The sequence below is a fragment of the Falco rusticolus genome, chromosome 7 (assembly GCF_015220075.1).
Source record: "Falco rusticolus isolate bFalRus1 chromosome 7, bFalRus1.pri, whole genome shotgun sequence".
NCBI classification, from domain to species: Eukaryota; Metazoa; Chordata; class Aves; order Falconiformes; family Falconidae; genus Falco; species Falco rusticolus.
Window position 1 is genome coordinate 17047073 of NC_051193.1, and position 14362 is coordinate 17061434.

General features: G+C 57.2%; 1 long non-coding RNA gene across 4 annotated transcripts in view; it reads right to left on the minus strand.

The window, feature by feature from the left end:
* Positions 1 to 2097: 2097 nt before the first annotated feature.
* The window catches only part of LOC119151683, a 121361-nt gene continuing 109096 nt past the window's right edge, over positions 2098 to 14362 (minus strand). For 3 of the 4 annotated variants that reach the window (XR_005105502.1, XR_005105501.1, XR_005105503.1), the window contains exons 3-4: positions 11125 to 11279; positions 8185 to 9665 (exon numbers count right to left, since the gene is read on the minus strand). This is a non-coding gene — a long non-coding RNA (uncharacterized LOC119151683). Of the gene's footprint in view, positions 2400 to 8184; positions 9666 to 11124; positions 11280 to 14362 lie in introns of those variants that run through there. The other variant, XR_005105504.1, reaches the window with a different exon arrangement.

Consider the following 14362-nt stretch of genomic DNA (forward strand, 5'->3'; position numbering starts at 1 on the left):
GGTGGTGCTGCGCTGTCCCGCGCCGCCACCCCGGGCCCTAGCGCCCCCCTCCCCCCCCACCCCATGCCCACGGGCCCTAGCGCCCACCTCACCCCCCCACCCACCCACCCACTCACACACGTTGCCGCCGGGCACAAAGGGCCGGGCCCGCACCCCGCCTCCACCGGGCGGCTCAAGGGTATTGGGGCCGCCCGCCCCGCCCCTTCGGTGACTCCACGTTTTCCGTGAGCGCGGAGCCTCCTCACCCTCACCTCACCGTGAGCTTCCGGGGCTGAGACCGCCCTGCCCGGGGGCGCCCGCGGGCCGTGCCCGCCGTGTGCCCCGCACCCCGCGCCGTGTCCCGCACGCCCACCGGCCCGGGGATCGCTCCCCTGCGCTCCCCTGCAGGGAAACTTCCCGTTACCTGGCCTGGGCACAGGAGCCGGGAGCCCCGCGGCGCTGCGTCCCGGGTCCAGCCGGGGTACCCCCTGCGCCTCAGCTCTCGTCCCCCCCCACCCCCTCAAGCTGTCGTCCCGTTGTCGTGTGTGTCGTTCCACCCTCACCCCCCCCGTCGCCGCCCGAGATCCCGCTGGGTCCAACCAGGCAAAGCGATGGGGAGGGACCCCCCCTCCAGCCCCCGCCGGGGACGCCGAGCGGCCCGGGGCCAGTGCCCGGCGGTGCAAGGCGAGCATATGCCCCGAAGAGCCCAGCAGCCGGACGTGCCTCTGGTTTTCTTTTATTTTTTTTCCCCCAAAAGAAAGAGGAGGAGAAAGAAAAAGCAAGCCCACCCGCCAGCCCCCCTCGTTAGCTAAGGTGCCTTTATGCTGGAAGAAAGGGCAGATGTGCCTATTGTTCGCCCATTAACAATAACGAACCACGCCGGGCAGAGTGCAGCGTGTGCGCGGAGCCGAGCGGCGGGAGGGACGGGGCTCGCCGCGGGAGAGCGGCGGGGCCGCCGCCGGGAGCACCGGGCGGGCAGCGCACAAAGGCCGCCCCGGCCGCCGCCGCTTCCCCCCGCTCCGCCGTCGGGGCCCGCGGGAGCTCCAGCGCGCCCTGCGGAGCCGTCTGGGCCCCTCGCCCCGGCGAGGCCCGGGGACAGCAAGCAGGTCCCTGCCGCGGCGGGGCTCGCCCCGGAGGCCGGGCGTCTTTGGCATGGAGAGGGAGACAGGGCTGGAGCACCTGCCCCGGCCGAGCCGCCGCCGGTGGGACGCGGAGCGAGAGCACACCGTTCCCCTGCGCGGCTCCCCGGCGCGACCCGTGCCGAGCCGGTAACGGGGGTCCGTCACCCTTCCTTCGCTTCGCCTAAAGCTCTGAGGGGCCTTCCCTGCTGGGAGCCCGGAGCCCGCTGCTAGCGGGCCACCAGCCCCACGGGGAATGCGGGCTGCAGGAGCAGCGGCTGTAACGGGTCCTGGGGGGAGAGTCAGCCTGGGAGCCAGCTGAAATTAAACCCCGGGGTTATTTCTCGGGGAGCTGTTGCCCACACTTCACGGCCAAGGCCTGCGGAGGTTCCCCCCCGTGCGAGGGCTAGCGCACCGCCCGGGAGCCCCGGGGGCCTCGCTGCTTCATCGGCTCCGCTCGGCTCCGCTCCTGGAGCTGGAAGTCCCGCGGTAGCGCCTGAAACGGGGGGCGCGGAGGGGCTTGGGCTGGGAGCCCCGCCGTCGGAGCCCGGCCTCACTCCGCTCCTGCCCTGGAGTGTGTCCACGCGTGTCCTCCCCACGGGATGCGAGTGGTGGTGTCGTGCCCGTCGTCCCGCACCCCCGCCCCGCAGCCGCCCGCAGTGAGCCCCGCAGGTGAGCGGGCGACCACCCACTGCCCGCCTCTCGCCCAGGCACGGCCGTACGTCGCGGTCCCCCGTGGGGTGCTCACGGAGGACCGTGCCCTGGGAGACCGGCGTGGGGGCCGCTGTCCGGGACCGGCCATGTACGTGTGCGTGGCTGCGTGTGCGCAGCCTGTGCGGGTGTGTGTGCGGTCGGTCAGCCAGAAACAGCCCCAGACGTAGGGCAAACTGGCAGGAAACTTCTAAAATCACAGCTATGTACTAAACATGTTGGGTGGACGGCCCTAGAAGCGAGCATCGTGAGCTTTTTTTCTCTATAAAATCAGAATTTCCACGGCGGGTTTATCTGTTTTCTGCAATTAATACACACACACACACACGTACGTATTTGTAAGATTTCAGAGCCGTAGAACCGCGTCTCCCAAAGACATCCGTTGCTCTCCTCCGTTCATTTTCCCTGGGTGCACGAAGCTCCTCAGTATTTTATTTTGCGCTAAAAAATGCGTACAGATCCCGCACAGTTCCTACCTCCCCGGTCACTCCTCCACCCCTAAACGCTTCCACATCTCTCTGAATTTTTGTTACATTAACGTTAGCAGTGTCTCCATTTCTTACAGCGAGGGACAGCTGGGGAAAGGTGCATCTGCGAATGAAGAAAAAAGAGACCCGAAACCTCATCAATGATCTCAGGAAATGTTTAGGATAAAATAAAACAAAATTATCGGCTGTGATTGTTTCCCAGGCCAACGCCAGTGGTGCCACGGATCTAATCGAAACGTTGTCATCTTCTTCATTATCAGTATCTGTATACAATTTACAGTGTAATTAAAAATATTTTATCTCCACGCGTTTAGCGATTGGTTACCAAAGCAAACATCATAGCGAATACAAGTTATTCCCCCGAGTTTGTAGGAAATTACAGCATCAAATTTTTCTTCAAGAAAGGAGGGTAAAGCCAACCCTGCACAATTTGGAGAGTCCTGTGACATGCCGGCCTCTGTCGGGGTTCAATCTCGAACCTTAGAAAAGAACGGCCGTAGCTTCGCACCCACCTCCCCCCAGTCCTACGCGCAGCTTTTTTTTTTTAAATTTTTTCCCCGTTACTTTCTGGGGGCATCCCCACGATGAAGCGGCCCTGGTGAGCAAAAGCCGCCAGTGCGGAGGACAGCGCAGGATCGACGGGCCGCGGTTCCCCGACGGCGCCCGGGCCCGGCTCGGCCGCAGGGTGCCCCGGGACCCCCCGACGGGCTCGCAGGGGCCCGGGCCCGGGAGGCCGCACACCGCCCCTGCTGCCGGCCGTCGGGGGTGCCCGGCCGTGGGCTCCCCTCGGCGCGGACCCCGGCACGGTCCCCCCGCGGAGCCTCCCGCCCCGCCGGCGGAGGGGGGAGCGCCGGGGAGATCATTTCGGTGCGCTAATCAATTACTGCTTGTGCAGTCAAGTACCATATATTTAACAGAATAATCGTTACCGCCCTTAAGTCTTTATTTGATCAGCAGATACTCGGAGCGGACTTAAAACGCAACTTTGCTTGTTTGAATTGCGTTGCGTGTGTGTGCTTTTTAAATCCGAGATAATGACACCATGAAACGGCCGTAATCTCCCGCCTGACGCCAGCAAACACCGCACGGGCAGCGGGACTCGCCCGGACGGGGCGGCCCGGCCCGGGGCAGCGACCACACCGTGCCGGAGAGCACCGGGCAGAGTTGGTTTTGGTTTGGTGCATTTTTTTTTTATTATTTATTGTTATTATTTTCCCTCTCTTTTCTTCTAAAATTTTAACTACTTTTTTTAAATGGCGTGCGTGCGCGCTGCCGCCGTCCGCGCCTTCCCGTCCATGCGCGGCTCTCCCGCGCCTCCTGCGCGGTGACAGCTTGCGGCACCCGGGTCCCCTCGCACGGGGGAGCGTGTCAAAGGTGACGCTCGAAGGCTCCCAAAGCCAACAGCTGCCGGGGGGGATTAACTTTTCCAGACTTTCCCCTGTCGAGCTTCTTGGAAACTTGCTTGGTGACAAAAACATACACATCTGTCGGGGGCAGGCAGAGAAAAGAGGGCTGCTCCGGCCGGGGCAGGGGGGGAGGGCCGCCTTCAGGGGAAGCTGGGGCGCCGCAGGGGCTCGCTGCGGGTGCCCGGCTGCCGGGGGGGTCCCGGCTGCCCCCCGCACCCGGGCGGCGGCAGCGCGGCGGCCGCGCTCCCTCCCCGCCTGCCAGCCAGCTCCCGCCGCCCGCCCCAGGGCGCGGGGGTCCCCCTCGGCTCCCCTGGAGCCCCCCCGGGGCGGATGCCTGCCCGGGCCGGGGGAGATGGAGCGGGGAGCGGGGCACCGGGAGCCCCGCGGGCTGCAGGGCGCTGCCCCGGCCGAGCCGCCGCACTCCCTCCCGGCAGCCACGCTCTCCCTCACCCCCCGGAGCAAACCGCAGCGCTTGTTAATGAAGGAACTTATGGAAGATTGCAAAAACACCGTAAATAATTTAGCATTGTATTTCAGGAAAAAAATAGCTTTCTTAAATCATCTCCTCAATATAACTTGCAGACTTACAGTATGGCCCTGGTAAGTCTAAATTTTTAAAGTAGCAATATTCAAAGAGACAGAGATGTCTGTATTAATTATTTATCCGCTGGTGCCTTCCTTCGTTTCTAACTTATTATTAATTAGGCGCCTCTAGTCTTTCGCAGAGAGCTCCGCAGAGCCAGTTGCAGCTTTAAATATGAATTAAAAGCAAATCCAAGCTACTGTAATGCGAAAATTATTCCGTGTCTTCTATGGCAGAGATGAATAGCTGCGCAGATCAATACTGTGAAGCTATGCTCCAAACGACAGGGTTATTGATAGCTTATATTAATGATGTTAATGATGGAAAAAGGAAAACAAGAACCCGACCAACTTATAAACTTTTTATCTGCTGAAACCCCGCAATCAAGCGGACAGGAGCATGAATTAAGGAGGCTGCAGATAATAAGGACATTATTTATGAAACCGGATAAATGACTTCTGATAGTTTGAAGCGTTTGAACCCTCCGCCGCCGCCTCGGAGGCAGGCTGGGACCGGCCTGGCGCAGCCCATCGCCGGGGCGGCCCCGGGGTGGGGGGAGGGATTCACGCGTGACCCACGCGGTGGCGGCCGCGGCGGTGTGCGCCCCGTGCCTCAGCTCCTGCGAGGGTGCCCTGGGAAGCCCGCGGGAGAACACCCCGCGGGGTGGGAAGGACCCGCTCCCCGGGGACACCCACGGCCAGCCCGGCCCGGCCGGCGGCCCGCGGAGCCTCCCCCCGCGGCACGGGCGGCCCTGCTTGGCCGGGGCAGAGATAAGGGGAACGGGAGGAAGGGGGAGGGGGGGCGCGTCCCAGGCCTGGAGCTGCTGCCCACGGGCACTGCGGACACGCGAGGCCGGCCCGGGCCCTGCCGCTCGTGGGGCAGCACCTGCCGTCGGGGCCCGGGGCCCTTCCCGCGGCCCCGGCTGTGTCGCCCGCAGCGGGCCGGCCCCGGGGCGGCGGGGTCCCTCCCGCTCCCCCGCGGTACCCCGAAACCAAACGGAGCCTCCTGCCCTGCGCCAGCCGCGGGTATTCAAATACACACACGGTAACACAATAGGGATCAATAGCACTCCAGCGAACACTATTAATCTGGTTTATTATTTAGGGAAAGGTGCTATTAAAAGCCCCGCCGGTGGCTCCGAGGTGACGCTCCGCCAGCCCCCGGGAAGGGCACCTGCCCGCGCAGGCAGCACGTGGCCCTGAGTTATCAATTAAGGCAGGGACACATTTTAATCAGGCAGGGCTGCTCGCAGCGCCCTGGGTTTCTGGGCTGAGGTCTTTATTAGTTACATGTATGAGCGAATATAGTCGCTCATCTTTTTTTTTTTTTTTCTTTTTTTCTTTTTTTTTTTCCTCCTCCCCCCCTCCTTTTCATTTTCTCCTTTTTTGCTCCCCTTACCCGGGTGCCAGACCCAGGGCTCCATAAGCTGTTCCCCGCTCTAATTAATTCCTATTAGACATTTTCCCGCACAATGCTCTCCAGTGCCTGTCTTCACACATTTTATAAAATGCTTTGTCTAGATACCGTCTCAGATATGCACAGTCAAGCTCATAGGTAACATTTTTTCAATGCTTTGAAAAGCTGCTGTCTTTAAGCAGGTTTTTTTTTTTTTTTTAAATTTTCAAATTATTATTTTTAGAAACAGCTTCCGCCAGGAGAAACTCGCACTTGTTTCCAAAAACAATTCACAGCAGATAGTGTAGATATCACTTAATTCCTACAGAAATCAATGTGAAAATTAGATTTATTGGCTACTTACATTGTTAAAAATGACAAAGTGCTGCCTTTTATTTTCATAAAACCAGAGAAGACCGAAAATCATTTAATAAAGGAGCCACCTAGTTTAATTTCACTGTAGGTCTCTTGCATCGAAACCAATTATTCGAGCCTCTCCCTCATAAACTTGCCTTCCATTCTAGTATTAAGGACAAAAATAATATTCTCAAAGAGAGTTAAAATAGTAGCATTTATTTGATGGCCGTAAAACCTTTCACGCCGGTAGCTGAAAGGCACCGTGTAAATGAAACAGCACCCGCCCTTTCGAATCGCCTGCTGTCCCCTATTAACCGCACAGGTCTGTTGAATTCTCTTTGCATTTTTTGAAGCAAAATGCACCCCCCTCCCCCCCCCCCCCTTTTTTTTTTAAAAATTATTTATTTGGCGTTCTGGGGAAAAAAGGGGGAAAGCCAAAGGGACGGCGAGAGGACGGGCTGGCCGCCCAGCGCTGCCAAGGCGGCGGGGCCGGTCCCCCGCCCCGCTACTTGTTGGTTTGGTTGCGGGGGAACGAAATCGACGGGCGGGGGCGGCCGGGCACACCCCCCCCGCGGGCAGCCCTTGCACGCCGCGGCACCGGGACGGCCCCGTGCGCGCCGTCGGGCCCGGCGCAGGCGGGGGTGCGTTGCCCTCCCCGCCCGGCCCCGCCAACGGGCACCCCGGCAGCGGCCCCGGGAGCGACCGGGCCGGCGGGCACGGAGCCGGGGCCCGCGGGGCTCAGGCAGCGCCCAGCTGCCCCGCTCCGCGGCCGCGCAGCACCGCGCCTCTCCGCTTCTCGCGTCGCCGGGATTTAGGATTCGCGCCCCGACCGGGGAGAGCGTCGATAAAATTCTCCGTATCAAATGAGCAATCATTTGTTGTGGTTACGTGTTGGGTAATGAAAGATGTTAGCGGGATCAATAAAAATGAAAACACTTTTACTTACATCTTGAATTACTGTTTTAAGGGGTGAGCTGTGGTGATGCAACAAACCAGAGAAAGATCTACAACCATCAAATGTCTTCAAATGAAGCCGGAATGAACGCGTGTCCCCCCGGGCTCCCCCCTGCTCCCGCCTCATACCCCGGAGGTCTGCGCGCCCCGCGGCCGGCTCCGCTCGGCGCAGCCACCGCTCCGCTCTGTTACTATTTTGAAAGGAAAACTGCCATCTTCGGGGGTGTCTAAAGGTCAAATAACAGGTCGTAGCCCGAGGCAAATGGGAATTTTAGAGAGACGCGGAGCCAGCCCGCTCCACGGCATCTAAAACCTTTCCCTTAGCTGTCGCTAAATAATAAAGTATCTCCGTCTCTCCATCATTTTTTCCTGTGTACAGCGACACGGCGGACACACGCTCAGGCATCCGTGCGACCGGTCTCTACAGCGCACGAACCTGCGGAGAAACCAGCCCGCAATCGATTCCCCCGATCCGCGAGAGCCGTGGTACCGCTCTCCATCCCGACTAAAGCACAAGCGGGGCCCTGGTTAGCAGGAAATTATCGGGATCGATTTCGGGGCCATTCACGCTGAATTTAGCAAGGAGCAGCCCCAAACATGGAGGCTGCCGGAGCTCCGGGACCGCTCTCGCCTCGGACGCGCCGGCGGGCTGCGGCCGCTGCCTGCGCCGGGCTGCGCGGCGGCGGAGCGGGCGCGGACGGTGGGAAGGGGCCCGGCGGCGGGCGGCGAACGAGCCGGTCCCAGCCGCGGCCCCACGCCGGGGAGCGGCAGCGGCTCCGCGGGCGCGGAGGCGCCGGACAAGGCTCCCTCCCTCGCTCGCCCGAACCCCGCTCCGCGGGCGCGGGGCAGGCTGCGGCCCCCGCTCGCCGCCGGCCCGCCCGCTGCGCGCCCGCTGCGCGCCCGCGGCCGCTGCGCCCCGCCCCGCCCCGCCCGCGGCCCTCCGCCCGCTCCGTGCCCCGCTGGGCACGCTTACCGCGCCGTCCGCCGCACGCCGCCGGGACGGGCATCCGCTGCGGGCTCACCTCCTAGGTTTGCCCCCTAGGAGGAGAAAAATCATAAAAAAAAAAAAAAAATCTATCTGCATAATTTCAAATGAGAACGAGAAGAAGAAAAAGAAGAAAAAGAAGAAAAAAAAAAGCAACTGCCGTGGCTGCCACGCCAGTCCCGTTAAAAAATAAAGCACCAAACCCTCACAAGGTGTAGGAGAGATCTTTTATTGGACCAACTTAAACGGAAGAATTTACAGCCAGAATTACACGTTCTTCATCAGCCCAACACGCACCAGAGGCAGAAGCATTGCCAGCACTTTGTGTCTTCCCCGGGTCTGCAGGAGCTGAGCTGCTTTTGGTGGAGGTGGGGAGTGGGAGAGAGGACAGACCCTCTTTCCCCCCCAGAGAGCCTCAGTTTGTGGCTTTGGTAAAAATAAAAATAGGAAGTAAAAAAAACCCCAAAAAACCAAAAAAACACCACACCAAAAACCCCACAACGAAAAATCTCTCCAGCGCCCCATTTTGCTCCATCTTTAAGTCCAGTCCAGGATCAATTCTCTCCCTTACATCCCCAGTCATAAACAAACAGCTTCCAGCTAAACCTTTTAAAGGTTAAAAGGAACAAAAAATAGAAATAATAATCAAGGCCTTTTTTTTTTTTTTTCCTTCTCCTTCTGCTTGTTGGACAGCGCATTTTGGTCAGTCTAGCCTTGCATTTAGGGATGCTACTTGCATTTGAATAGCTGCCTGGCTGGTTATGGATCGGGAGGCTATGAGAGGAATCAGTATGCAAATTGGTTCAGTTACAATCGAAGGGTTCGATCTGGAGAAGGTGCCTGAGCGGAAGTCGCTGTCAGCCAGCGGTGCATTAGGCTGCCATTGCCTGTGCCGTCTGGGCCTGCTCTCCTTTTCCCTCACCCTTTTTTATGCTTGTGTACAGGTTTCTCTGGCGGTAATTAAAACATACACACAAATCAGGGGCTGCTGCATATCACGTTGGTGCCTTTTGCAGGCTGCGGGCGCGGGGAGAGGGGGAGTGGAGAGAATATATCTCTGCGCTGCTGGGGTTATTATTATGCAGCCAGGGTGAGGCGATCAGTGAAATAAAACATTTATAAATGGTTTCGTGCTTACAGTAGGAGAGGTGGGCCGGGGGGGCCTCCCGGGCGCTGATCACACAGTGCAGGCTGCAAATCGATAACCCTTTCCTTGTAATCCCAGTAATTGTGGGAATCACGGCTCCCTGTTAAAGGGACAGCGGGCTCCAGCGGGGGCTGCGCTCGGCAGCCGGGGGGCACAGCCCCTGCCCCCGCAGGGCCACCCAGGCCTGCCTGGCTCTGCCTGGAAGGCAGTCAGCAGGGCGGCGGGCAGGAGGCAGGGGCAGGCTCTGGCCCCACCAAGGGCCACTTCCACAGGCCCCTGTGCGGTTGCAGTAAGGCCCCTGCTGTCACCTGTGGCATCCTCCACTCAGGGCAGGACATGTCCAGCACCCCCGGCTTGAGGCATGGCAGGGGGAGAGAGCAGGCAGGGGAAGGGGCTGGCCGCAGTACCTGGGCTCCCTGCGGCTGCCGCACATCCCAGCGGCTCAGCCCAGCTCCTCGCCTTCCCCGGCTCTGGCACTGCCAGGAGCAGCGGGAGGCCTTGGCCACTCCGTCCCGGTCTGGTATCACGGATGTAGTGATGTTCTGTTGCATGGCAGAGGGATGGGAAGAATGGGTGAGGTGCTGGGGCTGGGCTGGCCCCCCAGGGCTCCCCAGTGCAGCACCCCACGCCCAGCCCTGCCCGCTGCCCCGTCCCCATCGATGTGCTGGGCTGGGCAGTGGTGCCACGCAGCCTCGGGGGCAGCCGGCGCGGGGGGTGTGTGGGCAGGACCGCCAGGGACGTGGGGCCCTGCTCCTGCCCTCTCCCTGCCGCTGACCATCTGTCATTCAATTAGGGCTGGGAGGCAGCTGAGGGGCTGTGGGGAGCGGGGCTGGGGGTCAGCGACCCTGTGCACAACGGCCTGCTGCCTTGCAGACGAGAAAAAGTTCAAATGTTAAATGCTCTCTGGCCCCAGCTCATCCAGGGCACTCTCCTTTGCAGGCAGCGGAGGGGTGAAGGGCATCCGTCATTAGCACTTAGATTTCAGCTCCGAAGCTGACCCTGCCTTCTGTTGGGGGATTTTGGCCTGAAAAGCCTTAACCCTTCCAGGGCATCCCGCACCCTCCTCGGCCCCGTGTGGGCAGCCCCAGGCTGGTGTTGCCTGGCTGTGCTGCTCCCTGCAGCCCCCCTGGCGGCCTGGGGCTGCTCCCCTGGCACTGGGTTTGGAGAAGAGGAGAGATCCCCACAGCCCTGCCCCGTGGCCAGCCTCTTCCCGAACTCCACCAAAGGGCTAAGCCAGGGCAACAGGTCTCGGTGCCAGCAGGGAGCCACACTGTGGAGCCCTGATGGAGGCAGAATGCATGCCCTGCCCACCTACGGCTGCATCTCCTGCGGGGTGCCTGATACCCCTTCCCCTTCTTACAAACAGACCAGAACAAATTGATGAATTGAGCTTTCACTATGCTAATTTGGACATTATAAATATTTAACTATCAACCCTCAGCCAGCCAGAGAAGGCTCCACTCTTCTTTACATGCCACTTAATCTAAAGTAAATGTTTGCCCCAGAAGTGGCTGGGGCAATCTGAGCATCCCATTCCCTGCTCCTTCCTCTCTCAGGGGAGCTGAGTGAGTGCAAAAGGGGGGGATCTTGTAGTGTTTGACTCATTTCTGAGAGCCTCCCTGATGGCCTTCTCGATTTGGGCATGCTAAGAAGCTAAGTGGATGCAGAGACACAGCATTGCTCTGGCTAGGAGGATGCTAACACTGTGCTCCAGCTCTGAGAGGGTCTCTGGTCACACCATCCAACACCAGCGCTGTTTGTCCTGGAGCAGATTTCACATATATTCAGAGAGGGAGAGACTCCTGACTTGGGATTAGGGCGACGAAGAATGAGTTTCCACTTTCAACGGGAGCTGGCTCCTCCGCCTCATGCAAGCTCATGTTTATCATTCCAGTAGGATAGTACCTACTAAGAGAACCCCCATGGCCTTATTTCTGAGGACAGATTATATACCCCTCATGACATCAACATCTGATAAGTTTTCTTGTTTGATACACTTACCGTTTGCTGCTGAAGGGGAGTAGTTTTCTCTTTCAATGAGGCAGCATGTCACAAGTACTTGTTAATGATTGCAGAGCCTTGGTTTTTCTGAAGGGCTTGAGCAGCTGTTTGGCACCCTTGGCTGGAACAATTTTACAAGGTATTCACCTTGGAGGCTGGAGGAGCAAAAGAAAATGTCACTCAGTGGTGCAGGGGTCTGTGGGGCTTCAAACAGCTCAGCTGGGCTTGTCTGGCAGTTTTAAAGCATTTGTGTGGCAGCTGTGCCACTCACCCAATGGGTCAGGCCTTGGGAAGCTGCCTTTCTGGTTTTGAGCTCTGTTAATTTGTTAATGAGAAGCTTATGGTTACTTATTCTGACTCTGTCTCTCACCTGCTAGCAAAAAGTGAAGTTCTTCTTTAAGGAAGGGTGTGCTGGCATTTTGGTACCCCCCTCAGGCTGGCACCCTGTGCCACCTCACAGCCAGGGCTCACAGCCCCACGCGACAGCGCCCTGCCTGAGCACAGAGTGTGCCACGATAAGGTGAAGGCTCATATCGTGCTAGGTGTGTCAAGAAAGTATGGGAATAACTGGGTTGTCATTACCTGAGAGTGAACAGGGACTTGACATCAATCCCTAGACACAAGAACAGGAAATCATGTTCCGGAATGATCCTGCATATCTGGGTAGCTTCCCTCCCACCCTCATCCTCCAGTTATTTAGAAATGCAGGGGCTGGTGGTGTATTTTTGTGCTCACTTGTTCTCCCTTGCCCAGGACAAGTTGGCAGCAGCCTGGTAAGGTGCTGGGGAAAGGGAAGATCCAGCCGGGGAGACTGCCCTAAGCTCAGGCTGCAAAAGAGGGATGGATGCTGCACCAGAGATGCAAAGCACTAGTTACTTTGCTACAGGGTCAGATATTGGATTATCAGCAAAAGTTAATCCCAGTCACATGATAGATCTTACATTTGCTGTCATAAAATCTATCATTATTTAATAGGCATGGAAATCAAATTCTTCTGTGGACTATGAAGCAGGAATCTTTTAAAAATGTCTGTTTACCACCACAGACAACATATTGATCATTAGTTTTGAGACCTCACAGACAATTCGGAGATGTGTGTGAACACAAGCTGGCAGCTAGCTTTGCTGTACTCACTGTCCAAAATCAAACCCCTCCAAATGGCTGCGCACCCAGCTTTCCAAGCAGGTCAGTTTTAATTACTTTAAAGACTAGTGTTTTGTTAAAGACAAATAACAAGGAAATTGTATGGCCTCAACCTGCCTTTAGTTGTGCTGCTGTTTGCAGTGATACTGACAGGTATACACAGTGAGGAGATACACTCCTGCCTTTTGCCACAGAAGAAAAGCTACCTTCTCTGGAGGCGGCTGACCTGGTATTTACCAGTGCAAACAGCCTCATTTGTTCTGGCAGCATGAAGGGGCTGATTTCATCCTAACTTGAGTCAATGCAAATTGTTTCCATGGTATTAGGGGAACTGAGCTGGGTGGAAGGTGGACCAGTTTTTGGGGTTTTTTTTGCTTTTCAAAGGCTACAAATACTGTTTCCGTCCTTCAGCCTTCCCATTTCTGCCACAGGATCCCTGGATGGGAGCTGTGGGATGAAATTGAAAGGAAAAGTCACAATGCTGAGGCGGGGCATGTGGGAACTCCAGCGGGTTACAGCATTGTCCCAGCACCCGGGCTCCTCCAGTGGGTGACAAAGGGGTCACGCCTCTTGCCATGACATGCCTCTGTGCCATGCGAGGTAGTTCAAGTCATGAGAAAGAGCTCTCCTGGGTAAGGACTATTAACCGCAGGTGACTTGTGATGTGTACTCCATTTCCTGATAGAGATGCTAAGCCATTTCACATAGATTGCAATACAGCATTTATAGAAGTCTTTTTCCCAGTCCACATTTGTGGATGCCTCGGGGCACTCCATGAGCTGCCACAGCTCCATGGTCCCCAGGCTGAGGCCACTGTGTCCCTGCCAGCCAGTGGCACTGCTGTGACACCCTGGCACCGAGGAGAGCGGAGCAGCCGAGCGCTATCTCCCTCTAGCTTGAGAATTCACACAGTCTTTAATCTGCTCATATTTTAAAGTGTGGGGATCCCATAAATCCTTCCACATCTGGGATCGCTTGTAATGGCCAGTGTCAGGAGTTTACAGAGGAGCTTTCCTAAGATCTAGCGCCCAGAATCAATAGCAGCTGCAATTCCAGGCAGGGGGATAGGTTGAATCCTGATTTGATTCTCAGGTGTTTTCAATTGTATTGCCAGCAAAAAATTATTGTTGTTAAGCGATACTGCTGGTCTGCTTGTGCCTTTTGAAGTTGCCTTTATTTCTTTGAGCTCAGATTCCTTGAGATCTTCTTGCTGCTCCGTCCCCAAACCCTCATGTATCTAATAAACCTGACAGCTTCCCAGCAGATGTCTCCATCTTCTCCTTTATTGAGGAGACAGACTTCACTGGAGAGTGCATCTTAGCATGTGGGGCCAACACAGGCTCTTCGAGAGCCCCCAGAGGCCCAACTCATCTGCTCCAGCCACGAAGGAGCAAGCGGACATTGCCCAGCAAATCCAGGCAGGATTTGAAACGTCCAGGAGTTCACATTCCCTTAATTTTCCATTTTCCCTCTTGCTCTTGCACAGTGCAGCTGACAACATTAGCTCCCATCTGCCTGGAAGCATGCATGCTGCTTTGGGCTGAATTTTTGGAGGTTTCAGCCACCTCACGTCCCTATGGGGACTGCCCCTCATCATTAGCATTGTTCCCCTTTCTGTCTGTGAGGAGCACTGCCAGGGAGCACCAGGAAAATGCAGCCAGGAGGAAAGGGCTCCGTTGTGTAGCGTGCCTTTGGCCTTGGTGGTGTGGGTGCTGGCCAGGCTTGCTGGCCAGCCTCTGCCCTCTCGGCAAGGCCTTTCCTTCGGGTCTAGGCTCAACTGCAGACAAGCTGGGGCCAGAGTCCCTTGGCTATCCCAGTTTGCTCTGAAGTGCCTACATCTGAATTCCTTGTGAGTGGAAGAAAGGAACATGGAGGTGATGGGCAGCATCTGTAATAGGAAATTGCTGTCTGCAGATGTGTGTGTGAAGGAAAGCCTGTGTCAGACAATGGTATCAAGGGATAAATTCCACAAGTGAGTGAATCCATCTGAGTGTAAGACACAGGTTGTGCATTTTCCTCAAGAAGGAGCTGAACAGCTTCAAGGACATCCATCCACTTTATGAATGACATGGTTTCCCTAGTGTTGCCCATGCTT